The following is a 17,459-nucleotide window of genomic DNA, read 5'->3' as shown; positions in this document are numbered from 1 at the left end:
TAACGCTTTAATAGAACGACTCCGTAAGGCTAATCTAAAATTGCAACCAGATAAATGCGAATTTTTGAAAACAGAAGTAACGTATCTAGGACACGTAATTAGCAGGGACGGAATAAAACCAGATCCGAAAAAATTAGAAGCAGAACAACAATTTCCAAGACCCAAGACGCCGAAAAACATTAAACAATTCTTAGGACTTACAGAATATTATAGACGATTTATACCAAATTTTTCCCAATTTGCCAAACCATTAACAATATTATTGAAAAACGATACCCACTTTGAATGGACACCTGTACAAGAAGAATCTTTTCAATTTTTAAAACAAAAATTATGTGAAGAACCAGTATTACAGTATCCAGACTTTTGTAAACCGTTTATTTTAACTACGGACGCCTCTGGAATAGCCGTGAACGGCATATTATCGCAGGGAGAAATAAATAAAGATCGCCCCATAGCATATGCCTCACGAACTTTAACAGACAATGAATTAAAATACGACACTTACGAGAAGGAAGCATTAGCTATCGTTTACTGCGTTAAACATTTTCGACCTTATTTATACGGAAGGAGATTCACTCTAGTTACAGATCATAAACCATTAATGTGGTTTAAGAACGCACGAGATGCAAATATGCGAATACTGCGCTGGAGATTAAAATTATCAGAATACGACTACGATGTCATATATAAAGCTGGGAAAACTAACGTAAACGCAGATGCATTATCACGAAATCCTGTAGATTTTCAAGGAACAGATTGTAAAATTATGAAAAATAAAATTTTAAACCCAGATAACCCAAGAGAAATAATTTCCAGAATGTTAGATGAATCAGATAACGAAGAAGAAGATGACGATTTTACTTTACGCTTCTCAGACAACAAAACATCCGATGAGATAGATAAAATAGAATACGAAATAAACGAAACAGACCAAACAATCGATACAGATACATTACCCTGCACACTCGAAAAATTAAATAAAATTCCCGAATCACAGATTACTCAAAATAAAATACAAACAAGAAGTCAAACAGCAAGATTAGATTTTAAACAAAACGAAATGATTAAAGAACTTCCTAATAACAACACGGAAGAACCCGAAGAAAGAAATGACCCGCCGGATAAAGACAACGATACCGAAGAAGAAGATGAAGAGGAAATTATCAACCAAAATCTAAAATCACGGAAAATAAAACCTCACCTTCAAAAATTACGCGGACTTAATGTCATAGGATCCTGCGAACTATTATTCCTACGAAAAGACAACGTAGCATATTTCGTCGACACTAACGGGAACCCTTTGGATTCTGGTTCACAAAAACTTTTCGAGAGAAACGAGTTACCAAATTTAAGGTCCCTTACCTTAAACGAACCTAAGGTCATAAAACATAAAAGTTTTTACCACATAGCCTTATCCGTTAGCGAAACGCAACAGGAAGGACCGACGCTAACTCTAAACCGAATTGTTGCCGCTATAACTAATTTGCGCGATATAAGTGAAAAATTAAATTTAGGAACAATTAATATTGCAAAGACTGAAATGATCAATAATGTACCGTGGAGTAATATTAAATCATCACTTCAGTTAACATTCTTCGATGCACCGACTAAAATAATTATTTGCAACGGATTAATTAAATATCCTCCTAAAGACTTACGACCTATTATTATCGGAGAAATGCACTGCCTACCTACGGGAGGACATCGTGGTGTCACAAAAACATATAACAGAATCAAGCATAACTATTACTGGAAAAATTTAAAACTAGACGTTCAACAATACATTCAACAATGTTTACAATGCCAATTAAAAAAACTCGTTAAAACTAAACAAGCAATGATAATCACCGACACGCCAGGATCTTCCTTCGATAAAGTTGCGATGGATATTGTAGGACCACTACCGAAAGAGGCAACGAATATATTTTAACGTTACAACACCAATTAACAAAATTTTGCATGGAAGTACCGTTACTAAATCAAACTTCCGAAACCATTGCAGAAGCTTTTGTGGATAGATTTATCTGCATACTCGGAGCACCGAAGGCAGTATTGACAGACCAAGGACGGAACTTTATTAGTGATTTAATGAAGAAAGTTGCCAAATTATTCAGAATTCGCAAATTTCGCACAACTGCCTTTCATCCTCAATCAAACGGGTCACTAGAACGATCACACCACGCATTAGGAGAATATCTGAAACAATATGCAAATGAACAAAAAGAATGGGATAGATGGATCAGTCTCGCGATGTTTAATTACAATACCAGCGTACACGAGGCAACTAAACACACTCCATACGAACTAGTTTTCGGTAAAATAGCGAGAATTCCATCAAACAAACCTCTCGCATCAGAAGATAAATTAGCAAGCTACGACGAATACTTAATAAATCTAGCCACACAGTTACATACGATTCAAAGAAACGCGCGCGATAACGTTATACAGGCAAAAATTAAATCAAAAACCCATTATGATAAGAAAATCAACCCACAAAAATTTAAACCGGGAGACCAGGTATTTTTGTTAAAAGGTCCGAAACCAGGTAAAATTCGGAGATCAATATACTGGATCTCACGAAAATTTAGAAATTTTAAATAAAAACAACGTAAAAGTTAGAATAAAGAAAAATAGTCGAATTGTACATCCGAATCGGTTGCGAATATCACATATCAGACCAAATGTTAATTAATTATATGTACTTTCAGATCGATTCCAGAATTAGGAAAATTATCGCAATAATAACAATGTTAATGATTAAATTTTATCAAACACACGAAATAATAAGCTACAATTGTGGATCTCCTGCAACAAATTTAACTACTTTATCGCTATTACGTCATTAAAATAAGGATTAGAAAATACATATATAAATGTATACAATAGTGATGATAATAATAATAATAAAAAAAAAAAATATATATATATATATAAAAATCTCACTTTCTTTATATATTTCCCAATTGATTAACATAAAAATAAAAGAAAAAATTTTTTATATTTAGTTATATATGTATATATATACCTCACACCCACAATATTACATAACAACATTATTCTATAGTATTACATATACATTGCATAATTACGTTAACATATGTATTATATCATTATAAGATAGTTTAATATCCACGTATAAAAAAAAATGCAAAACAATCTTGTTTAATAGTTTAATTCCACAAACAGCATAAAAATACTTAACTATTATTCCTTCGCTGAGAGCAATAAAACGTCACCCAGGAAAACAAAGATCTAAACCTTCGACGATGGTCAAGGAAACGTAATACAACACTCCTTTGGCTTTTCTTTTCTCTTTCTTAAAACGTAAGAGAAGATAGTTTTGCATTTTAACATTAAAAAAAGGTTGCCTTTTTCTTTCCTCTTTTTTCTTTATAAACAAACAGCGTGCGAAAACATAGACACATAAACAAACCTAAACGAAATCCGTGGAAGAGAAAAACATATCTCTCCCCTTTTTCTGCAAATGTTGGGTTTCTCCCCAACATTTGTCTAAGGCCGGGGGTGTTACGTCCTGTCGGCTCCACGTTTTTCCTCCCACGAAATGAACAATAATCGTTCGATCGGTTACAAAAAACGGGTCGCGCAATAAAAAGAACCGTTATTATCAAATAATGTTTAGACCTACTAAAAACGATATCTAAACAAATACCGGAAGAGATCAATAACAAAATCCTCTAAACAACGAAACAGACAAACACAGCTGCATAATCTTAAGAAAGAAACAAATAATGCCGCTACGCACTGTCGGCTCCACGTTTTTCTTCCCACGATGAAGCAATAATCGCCCGATTAATCATAAAAGGGATCGCGCGACGAAAAATATATTTTAAAAAACATTGAAATCGATGTTCAAAGGAAACGACCGGAAAGGATCGATAGTGAGATCCTCTAAATGAATAAATCAACAAACACAGCTGCATAATCCTAAGAAAGAAACAAATAATGCCGCTACGCACTGTCGGCTCCACGTCTTTACCTCCTATAAAGATAAAGCAATAATTGCCCGACCATTCATAAGAGGGCCGCGGAACGAAAAAATGTTTTAAAACATTGAAATCGATGTTCAAAGAAATGACCGAAAAGGACCGAAAGCGAGATCCCCTAAATAAATAATGGATAAAAACAGCTGCATAATCCCAGGAGATAACCAAATAAAGAATCTCCAAATTTCCTAAGAGGCCGTGCAGAGCCCACCAATCAGCAACAATCAAAAATAAGGAGGAGAAGGGTCGTTCTCACCGAACGACAGCTTTTTACACGTCAAAATCTCAAAAATACTCCCGCCCAAATTGTTAACACGCCCTCAAGATTTAATATAAAAAGGGAAGACTCGCGCATTACGAACACTACAAAATTAAAATCAGTCGATAGTACAACGTTAGATTCATTCGGCACAGTTACTCCCGCTCATTCTTGTTTTCGGTCTTTCGCTGACAAGAAATTCGTTTCATATCGGGAGTTTTGAAAATTATTAGAGTCAGTGCCCAACAACGACCACCTGCCGAGCAAGAGCCACAACTGGGCCACAACCTGACGAGCAGCTAAAAACGCAACAAATCTGCCTAAGTATGCCTAAAATCGCGCCGACCCACCGATTCTCGCGTGTAACCTAGACCATAGATCGGACGACACGACCGTGTGCGAAATCGCGCCGTAACATACATAACACTGTTCGTAAATCTTTATTATTATTATTTTTTTTCTTATTATAAACTATTGTACAAATACCAACCAGAATAAAATCTTTAGAATCGCACTCGTTCCCCTTCTTTTCTGTTGATGACCTCCGTACTTATGTAACACTCGCGATCCACACACACACAAACACACACACACACACACTCATACAAATAATATTAAGGCGGATTTGATAATATCAATAAAGTTATATGTATAATGATAGGGATCAATTGAATAAATGTTAATTTAAAAATTAAATGATCGGTAAACTTATTTAACTCCCTCACTCCCTCCACGCGAAAGATCACACAAGGTCCCGTCCCGCGTAAAAGAGATTCGATTCTCTTACCAAAAAGGGACCACCGAGAGAGCGTTCGCATAACAGAGTAATAACGACACCCGTCGTTTACCTGTTTGCTAACCTGCAGCTCGCTCGACTGAGTCACTCGTCGATAAGACTTTTGACATCGGAAGAGTTCCTGTTACGCCCTTCCTCTGACCCATTCTTTCTACGGGCCTGGACGTAACAATACTACATACTTTTTTATTGATCCGAATTCTGCAAAAATTCCTCTAGAACAATGTTATCTGTGGGATCTGATACAAGGTAAATTATTTAGATTATTACGTTTTATATGTATAATTAATTATAAATTTATATTGTTCAAATTCTGTATTTATTCTTAGGTGTGATGTATAACAAAAAAGAAAACTGTGACATAAATAAAATCAAGAAAGCATGTCAAAATTGGCTCAAGCAAACTCCAAAGTGAAAGCAGGAAACTATTAACTAATGCAATCTCTACTAACAAGCCAGAAATAAAGAGAGAGAGAAGACAAGAGATAGAGAGCATGGTTAATTCTTTCTAGATTTCAACATGTTTGTTTTTTCAATAAGTTTCAATTAAATAGATTAGAAATGTATTATTCTTTTTTGTAATCATTAATGTTCTGAAAAAATTTTTTTATTTAGTTTTGTCTACATTTTTCTGTTTTTTTATTTTCTCATAAGATATTTTGATATAATCATTTATATATATATATATATATATATATATATATATATATAACTGCAATAAGCGTCTTTATTATAAGTAGTAAAGTTTATTTTTTTATAATATTCAAATTTTCGTGAGTAAATTTTATAATATTCAAATTTTCGTGAGTAAATTTTAATTTCATTTAGATTTCATGAAAAATTCTTTTTTTAATTTAAAAATAGCATGAATTTTTTTTTATTTGAAAAAAATATTAAAGGATGAGACTAATTTAAATTTTCTAATATCTTTTATTTTTTTAATGTTATGTTCATTATATCAAAATGTATGAGTTATGTAAAAATAAGAAAATTTAATTTTTGTTTAAAAAATACAATAATCTATGTATAATTATAAAGTTTTATTGATTTATAATTTATGATATTTAATATATAAAAAATGTAGTTTCAATGTGCAATAAAACACTCTTATGTTATTAAAATGCATTAGCATTAGTTTTTAGAGAATAGAATTACATATATTGTATAATGAAATATTTTTAAGTATAAAATGATTTCTCTGGAAATAAATGATTTCTTTAGAATTGCGAGATTGAATTGATTTTATTATCTGATGCTCGTCACAGTTGTGTAAAAATCTAAAATATCGTTTAATTTGATAAATTATTGTTACACGGATAAGTATTAGATATAGTACTTCGAAGAATTTTACAAGATATATATATTTTTAGATATATTTTGGTTTGTATAATGACAATATTTTATAAATTTATTGTAATTTATATATTTATATAATAATAAATATATAAATTATAAAAATTTTATAAAATATTGTCTTCTTTCTTTCACTTCTTCTATTTCTTCTTCTTCTTCTATTCTTATAAACTTCTAATAATCTTGCTAATTCAATGGCGATGAAAGATCCGAATGAATAACCCACAATTAAAAATTCTTCTTGACTTTGCATTTTCTCCAATATGTGCTAGAAAAATGAAAATATATGAAACAGTATATAAGAAAAGCATGTGCATTCATGCATGCGCAATTGTATATGTATAATCAAATATTTTTTTTATTTAAATAGCAGTTTAATAATAAAATAAATTTTTCAAATAAATTATCTTGTAACATCGTACAGGCAAAAGATATTCTGCTGATTTCATTATTGAACGAGTAAAACCCGGCATATTAAGTGCATCGTGTTGCAAACATATGACCGAGGATTTAATTTTTAATTCTATCAGTTTATAAACGCTTGCACAGCCGTCAGTTCCTGGTATAAAGAATATTTTGCTTCCAGCAACTTCCTCCTTTGTAGAGAGTTCTACATAAATATCTGAAGTCAAGTTTGAATCCTTAAGTTTTCGAGTCAATATTTTTAAACCGTTCAAATCGTTTGTATCATATTCAGTGGCATCGGATGTCTTTTCTTGTTCGGCTGTATGTGTCATTTCTCTAAGTTTTGCACTAGTCAGATTTCGGATATCTTGAGCTGTTAATAAAATATCAAATTCTCTTTCCAACGTCTGTTTAATTTCCACTGCCATCATTGAATCCATGCCTAGTTCAGCTAGCGGTATGTTTGGCGCTACTATATTTGGATTTTTTAATCCTATTTTAAAAATTAAAGAAGGAATTAAATTAGATAAAAAATTAAATATTTAAATGTGATTTTAATTGGACCTTATCTTAAAATTAAAGTATAATAATTATTAAAGTTAACATTTTTGCAATGTTTATAATGCATTATTATTTCAACATAATGCAATCTTAATAATATATTCAGTCAAATAAAAATTTATTTTTATAAATATTTTCTCACGAATCTTTTACATAATAATTGCTTATGAACTCACCCATAATATTTGCAACCGCTTCAAGTGGATTAGTTGCTGTACCAGAGCCTTTTCTTTTCTCAGCAACAATCATGCTGCTTACAATTGGTCGATTTTGTAGCAAGAATACTTCTAATGTGTCCAAGCAAGAAGATATACTTTGTTGCAATGTACCTCCAATGACAAGTTCTTTATCGTCTTCTTGCATATCGGCGACAAGCCCAACGTCACCAATAGCGCCCCATTGTATAGCCAAACTATGTAAATCTTCTTTCACTCTTTTCTCACAAATTCTTTCCATTACGGAATTTGCCATTCCGTAATTTGTTTGACCTGCGTTACCTCTTCCGCATGAAACGGAAGAGAAAACAACAAAATGTCGAAGTTGAGGACAAATTGTTCTTGATAATTGGTCCATATTTTTCGTCGTCCATGCCTTTGACACAAAGGAATCTTCGAATGTTTGTAGGGACTGATTCTTGAATATATTATCTTTTAACACAACTGCGAGATGGAATATAGCATCCACAGGACCTTGTTCTTCGGCAAACTTTAATATAGATTCACAGTCTTAGTATTTCGAAGTATCATCCGTTGTAACAATTTGTATATTCACACCATAAGATTGCCATAATATTATTCTTGAGCGCTGGTGACCATTTTTTATCCCAGTTCGCGAAGTTACTACTAGATTTTCTGCACCCCGTATAATTAACCAGTCAATTAATTCTAGACCGAAACCACCTAAATCACCTAAAACGATGTAGCATTTGTGTTCCAGGCAGTAGTATCGGGGATGTGCAAGTATAGGCGTATCCAAGGGTTCATCTTCTTTATGAACTTTTATTATTATCTACAAATAATATTGATATGCAAATTATATTATATTTTAAAATCAAGAAAAAAGAGAATGTGAAAGAAAATAAACTGTTAGAAAAAATAAAAATTTTAGATAGAGAATTGTAAAAATGAATAAACTGTCTTTATAAAATAAAGTGTGGCTCTAAATAAAAAAAATAAAAAAAATTTAAATAAGTCAATAAAGAGAGATCTTTAAAAAGAAAGGGTTTTTCAAACATATGTAAAAAGGAAACAAGCATAATATATGTATGTAACTCTTGTACAGGCTGTTTCTGCAACATACAGTAAGATCAGTAAGTTGGGTTGCCTATCTGACGATCAGCAGGGGCATGCTTTACCAACCTCGCATAATCGAAAATTAATAAAATCAGAGGATCGATCATATAATTTTTTCTTTGTGAAAAGTGAAAAAATTACATAATTGATACCTTAAATGCAAATCCGGTAGGAAATGAAGAAACTGAAATCGGCTTTTAACATACAGTATAATTGTAATATTTAATAATATAAATAATATAAGATAAATAACACAATTAAAATATATAATAACACAATTAACACAATTAAAATATACTAACACAATTAACACAATTAAAATATAATAAGACAGATAAAATAAGAAATAAAATGATTTTTGTTTAAATTTATTATATTTTATTTCCTATTTTATCTATGTTATTATATTTTAATTGTGTTATCTACACGGAGAAAATTTTATATTAAAAATTACTATGGTATGTAGAGTAACTGTGGACCATTAAGAATATTTCAAGTTAAAATGCTGTGTAAAACAGTAAAAATTGACGTAATTTAGGTAAAAATTACATTAATTACGTCAATTTTTACAGTTTTACATAGCATTTTAACTTGGAATGTTCTTAATGGTCCACAGTTACAACATACGATAGTTATTTTTAATGTAAAATTTTCTCTGTATATGTTATTTTATTCATATTATTAAATATTACAATTATATACTGTATGTTAAATGCCGATTTCAGTTTTCTCATTTATTACCGGATTTGCATTTAAGGTATCAATCATGTAATTTTTTCACTTTTCACAAAGAAAAAATTACGTAATCGATCCCCTAATTTTATTAATTTTCCATTATGCGAGCTCGGTAAAACATGCCCCTACCGATCGTCAGATAGGCAACTCAATTCATTGATCTGTATTTGTGGAAGCACCCGTACATGTACTACAGCATAATTAAGAAAATGCAACATGTCAAAGAAAAGAAGCTGTTTAATTTTTTCTTAAAGTCTCTGTGATATAATCGAGAATAAGAGATCTCAAAGTAAAAGGGAAATAAAAATAGAGCTGTTGAAAAAAATAAAATAAACATACAAAGAAACGCAAAAATAAATAGTGACAGAAGTTTTGGGCTTACGAGAAAAACAATTAAGATTTATGATTGTTAACAATATTCAATTTGAAATAAAAATAAAAATAAACAAAAATCACATTGGAAACGTAACATGTAACAATGAGAGATTGCAAATTTTGTTTGCTGACTTTTGATATGCTGATAATATAATAATATTAGAAAAGAGCGAAGAAGAAATGAAGGAAGTTATGTAAAAAGTGTGGAAAAATATTTAAAAACGATTGATTTATAAACATTAATAAATCAATACTCATCCCTTTTATAAGGCAAAAACAAGAGTAGAGATAAAAAAGATAAAATATTTATAAGATTTAATATAAGAAGAAATGAAAAATTTAACAATCAAATCAAAGAAATAAAAATAGTCTTACTATAGAAATGTTCAAGTTTTAAAGTATAAACATAGAGAACGATTTTTTCATATGTAATAAAGATAATGCAAAAGATAAAAAACTGTGTGTATTTTTTGAGAATTTAATACTCTAATTATTCTGTTCATTTTATGTATATTGGAAAATATTCATACCTTGCCGATATGTTTTCCAGCAGCCATATATCTAAACGCAGCTTCCACTTCATCCCTTTCAAAAACTTTTCTGCTTAACGGTTTGATAGCGGTTTTCTTTAAACCTTCTATTATTAAATTCGACAATGTTATCTTACTCTCTTGTTTTGCAGAAAATAATTTATCTAACAAAATACCATGGAAACTAATACCCTTGGAAAATGCAAATACGTCTAAAGGATTATTGGAAATCATATCAAACTTTCCAATTTCGAGGAAATGTCCACCCTTTGCTAAGCAACGAATGGATGCTTGCAGTTTCTCTTCAGCTAAAGAATTTAATACGATATCCACTCCGCGACCTGCCGTTTTCTCGATAATTATTTGTTCAAAACTCGTGTCTCGAGAGTTTCCAATATGATCCTCGGGAATAGAGGGAAACGTTTCTCTTATAAAGTTTCGTTTCTCGACACTCCCAACCGTTGTAAATATTTCGCAACCTTCGTGAAGCGCGAGATAAATCGCTGCTTGACCAACGCCTCCCGTATCAGAATGAATTAACACTTTGTCGCCTTTCTTCATTTGACCTCTCAAATACAAAGCGTAATAGCACGTGCTATATATGCAAGGAACCGTCGCTGCGTCTTCCATCGTCCACTCGTCAGGTATGATCTAGCTGAGATATTTATCAGCTGCGCGAACATTTGCTATTCCCCTAAACACAATAATTTAAAAAAATAATTAATATAAAGTATTTATGTAGTATTTATGATTATATTAAAATTAAGTTAAAAGTTTTTTCTATTTTTAATGATATTCCGTACATAATAAAAGTTAAAAAAGCATATAAAATATAACAATATGAAATATTACAATTCTTTCATTTCTTATTTTATTAAAAATATTTATAATTTAAAAAATTTAATATAAAATGTAATATAAAAATTGAAAATTTTAAAATTTTATTAAAAATTTGTTAAAAATATTATTATAATTAATTATGACTCTGTGTATGTATCGTTATCTTACTCATTTGAACACAATCCCATTATTTTTTGTCCATTTTTATTAAAACCAACAAATTCCATTCCGATTAAAGAACTACCATTTTGATCGAACGTGATAGATTCGAAGGAAGTCGAAATAAGTTTGCCGCTAGCTGTCATGATATCTCTAAAATTAATAGACCCATAGACTATTTTTATTAGATCTTTTTCATTATTGTTAAGGGAAGATATCCTGCTTTGCATCCAACAAAGAGTGCTCAGATCACCTCGTATCTGGAATATATAAATATAACAAAGTATTTTAGTCATATTAAAATAAATAATTACTTAATTTATAAATAAATAATTACTTAATTTATAAATAAAAATATCACAAATCATTATTTCAATTTTTATTTCAATTTTAAATATGTACCAAATCTTCTTAACGTACCAATTAAGAAACATAAGCACTTTTTACGTATTTTGGTTCTAGTAAAGGTAATGGAAAATGCCTGTAAGATCCCCAAATGTTACCGGAACGTATAACATTGATGGGTATATCCAGTTGTAGCTGTTTCATGTATAACGAGTCTTGCAATGAAAAAACAGGCACATCCTTATTCTGAATAAATACAGCTCTAATCATTTCACCGCCCGGTTCTTTTCGTAAACAATTCACAAGACCGATTAGGCCGCATTCGAAGTCTCCTTCTGCAACGACTATAATCGTGTTTGTAGCCTCGTTTTCTACGTTCATGAGTGATTGAAGTTTATCCATCCATGAGAATTCATAATTGTTCACATGCACAATCTGCTGATTCCTCTTAATATCTTGTATTTTTCTCAATAATATAATTGTCTTATCGTTGGTGCGTTTTTCTAAAACTACTTTTAATCCACATTTATCCAGACATGAGTAGTCGTAAGTAGCATCCAACTCTTCTAATGTCAGAAGAAAGCCCTTCGGCATCATGACCGATAATAATTGTTCATATAATTTGTTCTTATTTTTTGTTAAAATTCCAAAACCAATGACTATTAAAAAATTTTCATTTTTGGTCAGTTCACTAAATTCTGTTACAGTAACGTTGTCAGGCAAAGCAATATCTTTGAACTGTTCGTGTGTTGTGACCAGTTTTATATTAGACTGAATTTGTGGTAATTCATCTAAAACTGTATTCACAAATGAACAATTTAAATTCTCCGTCATTACTTGATCGCAATCCTCGATAAATTCGATAATTTTTACGTTTATCATATTGTAACACTCAAGCGCAATGTGCACCGACATTCTTATTGCATCTTGCAAAGACATCACAGTTAAATCTCGATGAGCGACAAACTTGTACTCTTCAAGAACGGGATTGTCTACATTTTGTCGGCGAGATATAGCTGTAGCTATGACGCCGTATATTTCTACTGCTCCAGATATCAAAGTATTTAAATGTTTGTAATTCTGTACAAGGATTTCTGCAATATAACACAATAACATATTAAATATATGCATATTTAAAAAAATAATATTTTTTCGTTAAATATTGTGCCTACTTATAACACTGTAAACTTACCGTTCATTTTATTTAAAAATTTTCTGATGTGTTCTATATGAGATTTTGGATCAATTACCATTTTACGAATTCTTGTTGGTACAAAGAGATTTCTCGTATTCTGTCCTAAAATCATCATCTGTAACATGTTGTCCATAAATGTTATCCAGTTGTCAGACCAGACGATATGACCATTCTTTTCTGTGACTGACGCGCTTTTTAGTCCACGAAATTCGCCCATATATTGATAACCACGAAGTTTTAATTCTTTATAGATATCTTTCATAGTCATCTCTTCTTTGTCGTTGTCATTTCGATCCATAAATGTAGTACATATTTTCTCGTTTTCAATATTAACTGGAACTCGTACTTTTCCAGTAACGACAGCATTATCTCCTTCGATTATTTCGAATTTGTTACTACCTGTAAGAATATCGTAAGATAGTAGTTCCTTGTAAATATGGTTTAGAATAGGAGATTGTATAATATAATTAATAATGATATTTTCTAAAAAATATATTAGCCAATCTTTAATCATGAAAGTAGTATAAACATGTTGATATACAATTCGCAACAGTAAATTACAAAAATAAATTTAAGTTTTAAGAAAAATGATTATGATATTAATGATCTGATATTGTTGAGAATCTGCAAAATTAATTATTAACGATCATTTCGGCGCTCGTAATTAATAGCGCCTCGGAAGCGAAGCGCGCCGCGCACTTTTCGCTACGTCTCGTTTACGTAAAGATATAGATAGAGTAATCGCGTCGTTCGCTCTAATTGTAAGTCTTTCGAAATCTCTCTACCCGGTGATCTTATCACGTTGTTCGCGCGGTGAAACTGAGTAGCTTAATTTTATTCGTTTTTATTTGCTCCGTAGCTCGCGGTCAGCGACATAAAAATTCTCGATAGTGCGCATCGAAAGCCCTAAGCCGGCTACGCCTTTTTGATCTCTCAAACTAATTCAAGAATCTGTAAATAGTGTAAATAATATTTAAGGACTTTGACCCTTTTATTAAATTTTTGTCTAAAGTGTCGTCCGTCTTACAGCCTGACTCTTGTCCGTTGTCCGTTTATTGTCTCGAAACTCCTAGAACGTTTTCGCTCGCTACCGATCGTCCGGCAATCCGCGATACTTCGCGCTCTCCCCAACAGATATGCTTTTTTGTCAGAAACTTAGATTAATATTTTCAATAACCGTAAAAGTAAATTATAAATAATTTTGTAATTAAAAAAAAGCTGTGATATCCCCTAATTGTACTTTATTGAGCGTAAATTTTTGCAATTTTATGCTGTGCTTGTCAGAGGAATGCTTAAGTGCGAAACAACAAAACTATATGGTATATTTGTGATCATTACTAATTGTAGTTCAATTCTAATGTTAAGGTATTTTAAAAGTATTGATTTAGTTTTTTACTAATAAAATTAGAATTACGCATTGAAATTCTTCAATGTTTAAAATGCTAAATATGCTATGCTTAATAGCAAATTCGATTGGTGCATATTAAAAATTATTATACACAAATTTACAATGTAAACATAAGTAATCAAAAAATTAAGGTAATTATAATAATATAAATTGTTATTATTATTATTATTCATATTGAACACTAATAATGGTTCTTAGTATTATTTCCTTTTTTTAATTATTTATGCTAATGTAAGTTTGTGTACGATAACTTTTGTGTGCATTAGTGTGCATAAGTGCAGTTCAACCAAATTCGCTATAAGATGATCAAATTTGTTTAACATTTTAAAATAAAGCTTGTATGATACTTAAGCAATTAAGTCTATCAAAAACAATTTCTACAAAGTATTTAGGGGAAATGTTTATAAATAGTATCTATAAAAATATAATAATTAATCCAACATAAATTTATTCATAAATAAATCAATGTATTATTATTAATAAAAAGAAGTTTCACTTATAAATTATTCAGTTTTTATTACAAACTAAAATCTATTCTGAATTCTGAATCTATTTAAAATGAATTTATGATAGTGGGTTTTCAGTGTAATCTTATCATTAATCATAAGTAGTAAAACAAAAAAAGAAAAAAAATGTATTTTTATTAGAAATAAGTATTATACTCATTAATCTTTGTGAAATCTTGTCATTACTTTAATCAATGACATTTTCATTGATTTTATTTAAGATAGTAGAAAAAAAAATTTTGATGTAGACTCTAGTATATATATATATATAATATTGTCAATAGATTGACGGCATAAAATTAGATAAGTTTGCCAAGAAATTAAAGTAACATATTGACTAAAATAGCAAAAATGAAAACAATATATAAAAATTAAATAAATTTACAACTCAGTCTACTGTAAATTGACAATAGAAATTGGATTTTGTCCAGATAGCACATATTTGTTTTAGAAATGTTTCACTAATGTTTCTTTCATAACGTTTCATAATCGATTTTGAAAATGTCTCCGATAGGTTAAAAAAATGTTCACTCAAAAAATATTAACGGAAACTTTTTTTATCATATTAAAAAAAAAAAAAGTTTGAAGAAACGCTAAAAATACCGCTTTTTCCTTTATCGATGAAAAAAGTTTGCTTTATCGTAAAATTAATCCCTTCGTCGGCATGGTGAGTCTTTATAACTCAATCAATTTTTTTACTGTAAATTTTAGAACAACTAATATATGACGTGCTTCGGTATCTTCTTCTAAAAAAATTTGTTAGTACTGAAATTACGTATAAGGACGTTAGTGTGTAATTGTTTGTTTCCGTAGTAAGAATAACTTAAATTACATCTGGGTTTTTACCAACTCAGATTGCAGACTGTAAATACATATTTCTGTAAAAATTAGAATTTTTCGAATTTTACTTTCCTTTAATACTAATTTTAAAAGGAGGCATAAACACCTTTGACAAAATATGTAAGAGTTATTCAACAGCTTATATCACTTAAAGATTACCTTTATGTCAACATAATTTCTGATCCTCATATAGGAGGTTCAGATATTAAACTGATTTTTGAACAATTATTCGGACAGATAAATGTCTGACTTTCACTTTTATTCGGACAATTTCTATCCGAATAAAATGTGAATAATATAAAACGATTTATATTTATTAGATGTAAATCTTTTTTTTATTTATTTTTCTCAACTAAATTTTTTGTTTGTTTATATTTTATGTAAAAATTTTTCATCCTTTTCATATTCTAATTCGCAAAATTAGTTTAATTGCAAAAGTTACCTTTTTCAATCATAAGAGTTAAATTGACTGGATTTTCTTTTGACAAAATCGTAGAACCTAAAAAATTGACATCTTCAAATACAATTGGTAGATTGAGATAATGTATCTTTTTCAACCAGCTAATCATTTGCTATATAAGTGAAAGATATCCTGTAGCCGGCAATAAATTTTTTCCATTAATGACATGCCCGGTCATATATGAAAATTCTTCCTCTAATAAATTAATAGAAATAGTAACTTCTCCAACATCAAGTTTTCTTTGTCCGGTATGATAAAACATGTATCAATCTTCGGAATGATCCCATCTGCAAGGTATTTCATTAATTCAACAATGTATAAAACATTAGTTTGTGTTTTTTTATCATTTTAAACATTTAAAAGTAATGCAATTTAATTTTCTACTTTTTAAAATTTTATTAATTTTTGATTTTTTTACACTAAAAAGAACTTGTGCTATATCAAATATAATTTACCTTACAAGATGAGAAATCATCGGTGTACCACGACTTACAGGAAACTTAACTTCTGGATACAAATTTGGGATCTGCGGTTGTAATCCTGCAGTATAAAGTTTTCCAATTCCGTGTAAAAACATTTCAATGTTCGGTTTGTGAGAAAATTTATATAAAGCGACATTTGTTACTGTTGTTTCGAAGGAATTATTAAGAATGTATTGTAGAATATCTTGCGGCGCTATCTCAATCGTCACTGCGTCATTTGGAATAAAATGCACAGCTTCTAAGAAGAATACCGGAGTTAGCAGATAATTTGTATAATATTTTGCTAGACATGACTTTGGAGATGAGTTAAACTGTCCACAAGATTCATTCAACACATTCAACCACTTTGAGCTTGGAGACACTGTTTGTGGCAATATTTGATTCAAATATTCCAAAAGTTTAACTCTTGCAGGCTCGACGTAACGACTATGAAAAGGTACATGTCCACAGGCAATTTCTTTTACAAAAATGTTTTTATTCTAAATAAAAATAAACTTTATCGTTTATTTAATTCAACATAATTATAAGCAATAAATAAATTTTTTTCTATTTAAACTATTTAAGCATTTACAAACCTGTAGCTTTGCGAGGAATGCTTTTACAGAGTTTGTTGGTCCACTTACAATAGAATTATTTGAACTATTGTAACAAGCTATGTCAATATCCGATGGACATATATTCTTCAAAGATTTGAAATCAAGATTAATTTCAGCCATTAAACCATCTATTATTTTTGACTTAAAAAATGCTAAGCCGACATAATATGCCATTGTGATTGTTTGTTCGGCCGTTAAACACTCGTCGGCATATCCGCAAATCAACTCGCCAATGGAATGATCCATTATAATATCAAGAGTGATACCAATGCTTGTTAAAAGATCAACTATTCCGATCTGCAATACATATCATTT

General features: G+C 30.2%; 1 pseudogene; it reads right to left on the bottom strand.

Annotated features, from left to right (window-relative positions):
- Positions 1 to 5,248: 5,248 nt before the first annotated feature.
- LOC140674231 (fatty acid synthase-like) lies at positions 5,249 to 17,445 on the bottom strand (annotated as a pseudogene).
- Positions 17,446 to 17,459: the final 14 nt, after the last annotated feature.

This window comes from Anoplolepis gracilipes, chromosome 15 (assembly GCF_047496725.1).
Source record: "Anoplolepis gracilipes chromosome 15, ASM4749672v1, whole genome shotgun sequence".
Lineage (NCBI taxonomy): Eukaryota > Metazoa > Arthropoda > Insecta > Hymenoptera > Formicidae > Anoplolepis > Anoplolepis gracilipes.
Note: the sequence above shows the minus strand (reverse complement) of the source record. Positions and strands in the feature narration are given on the sequence as shown.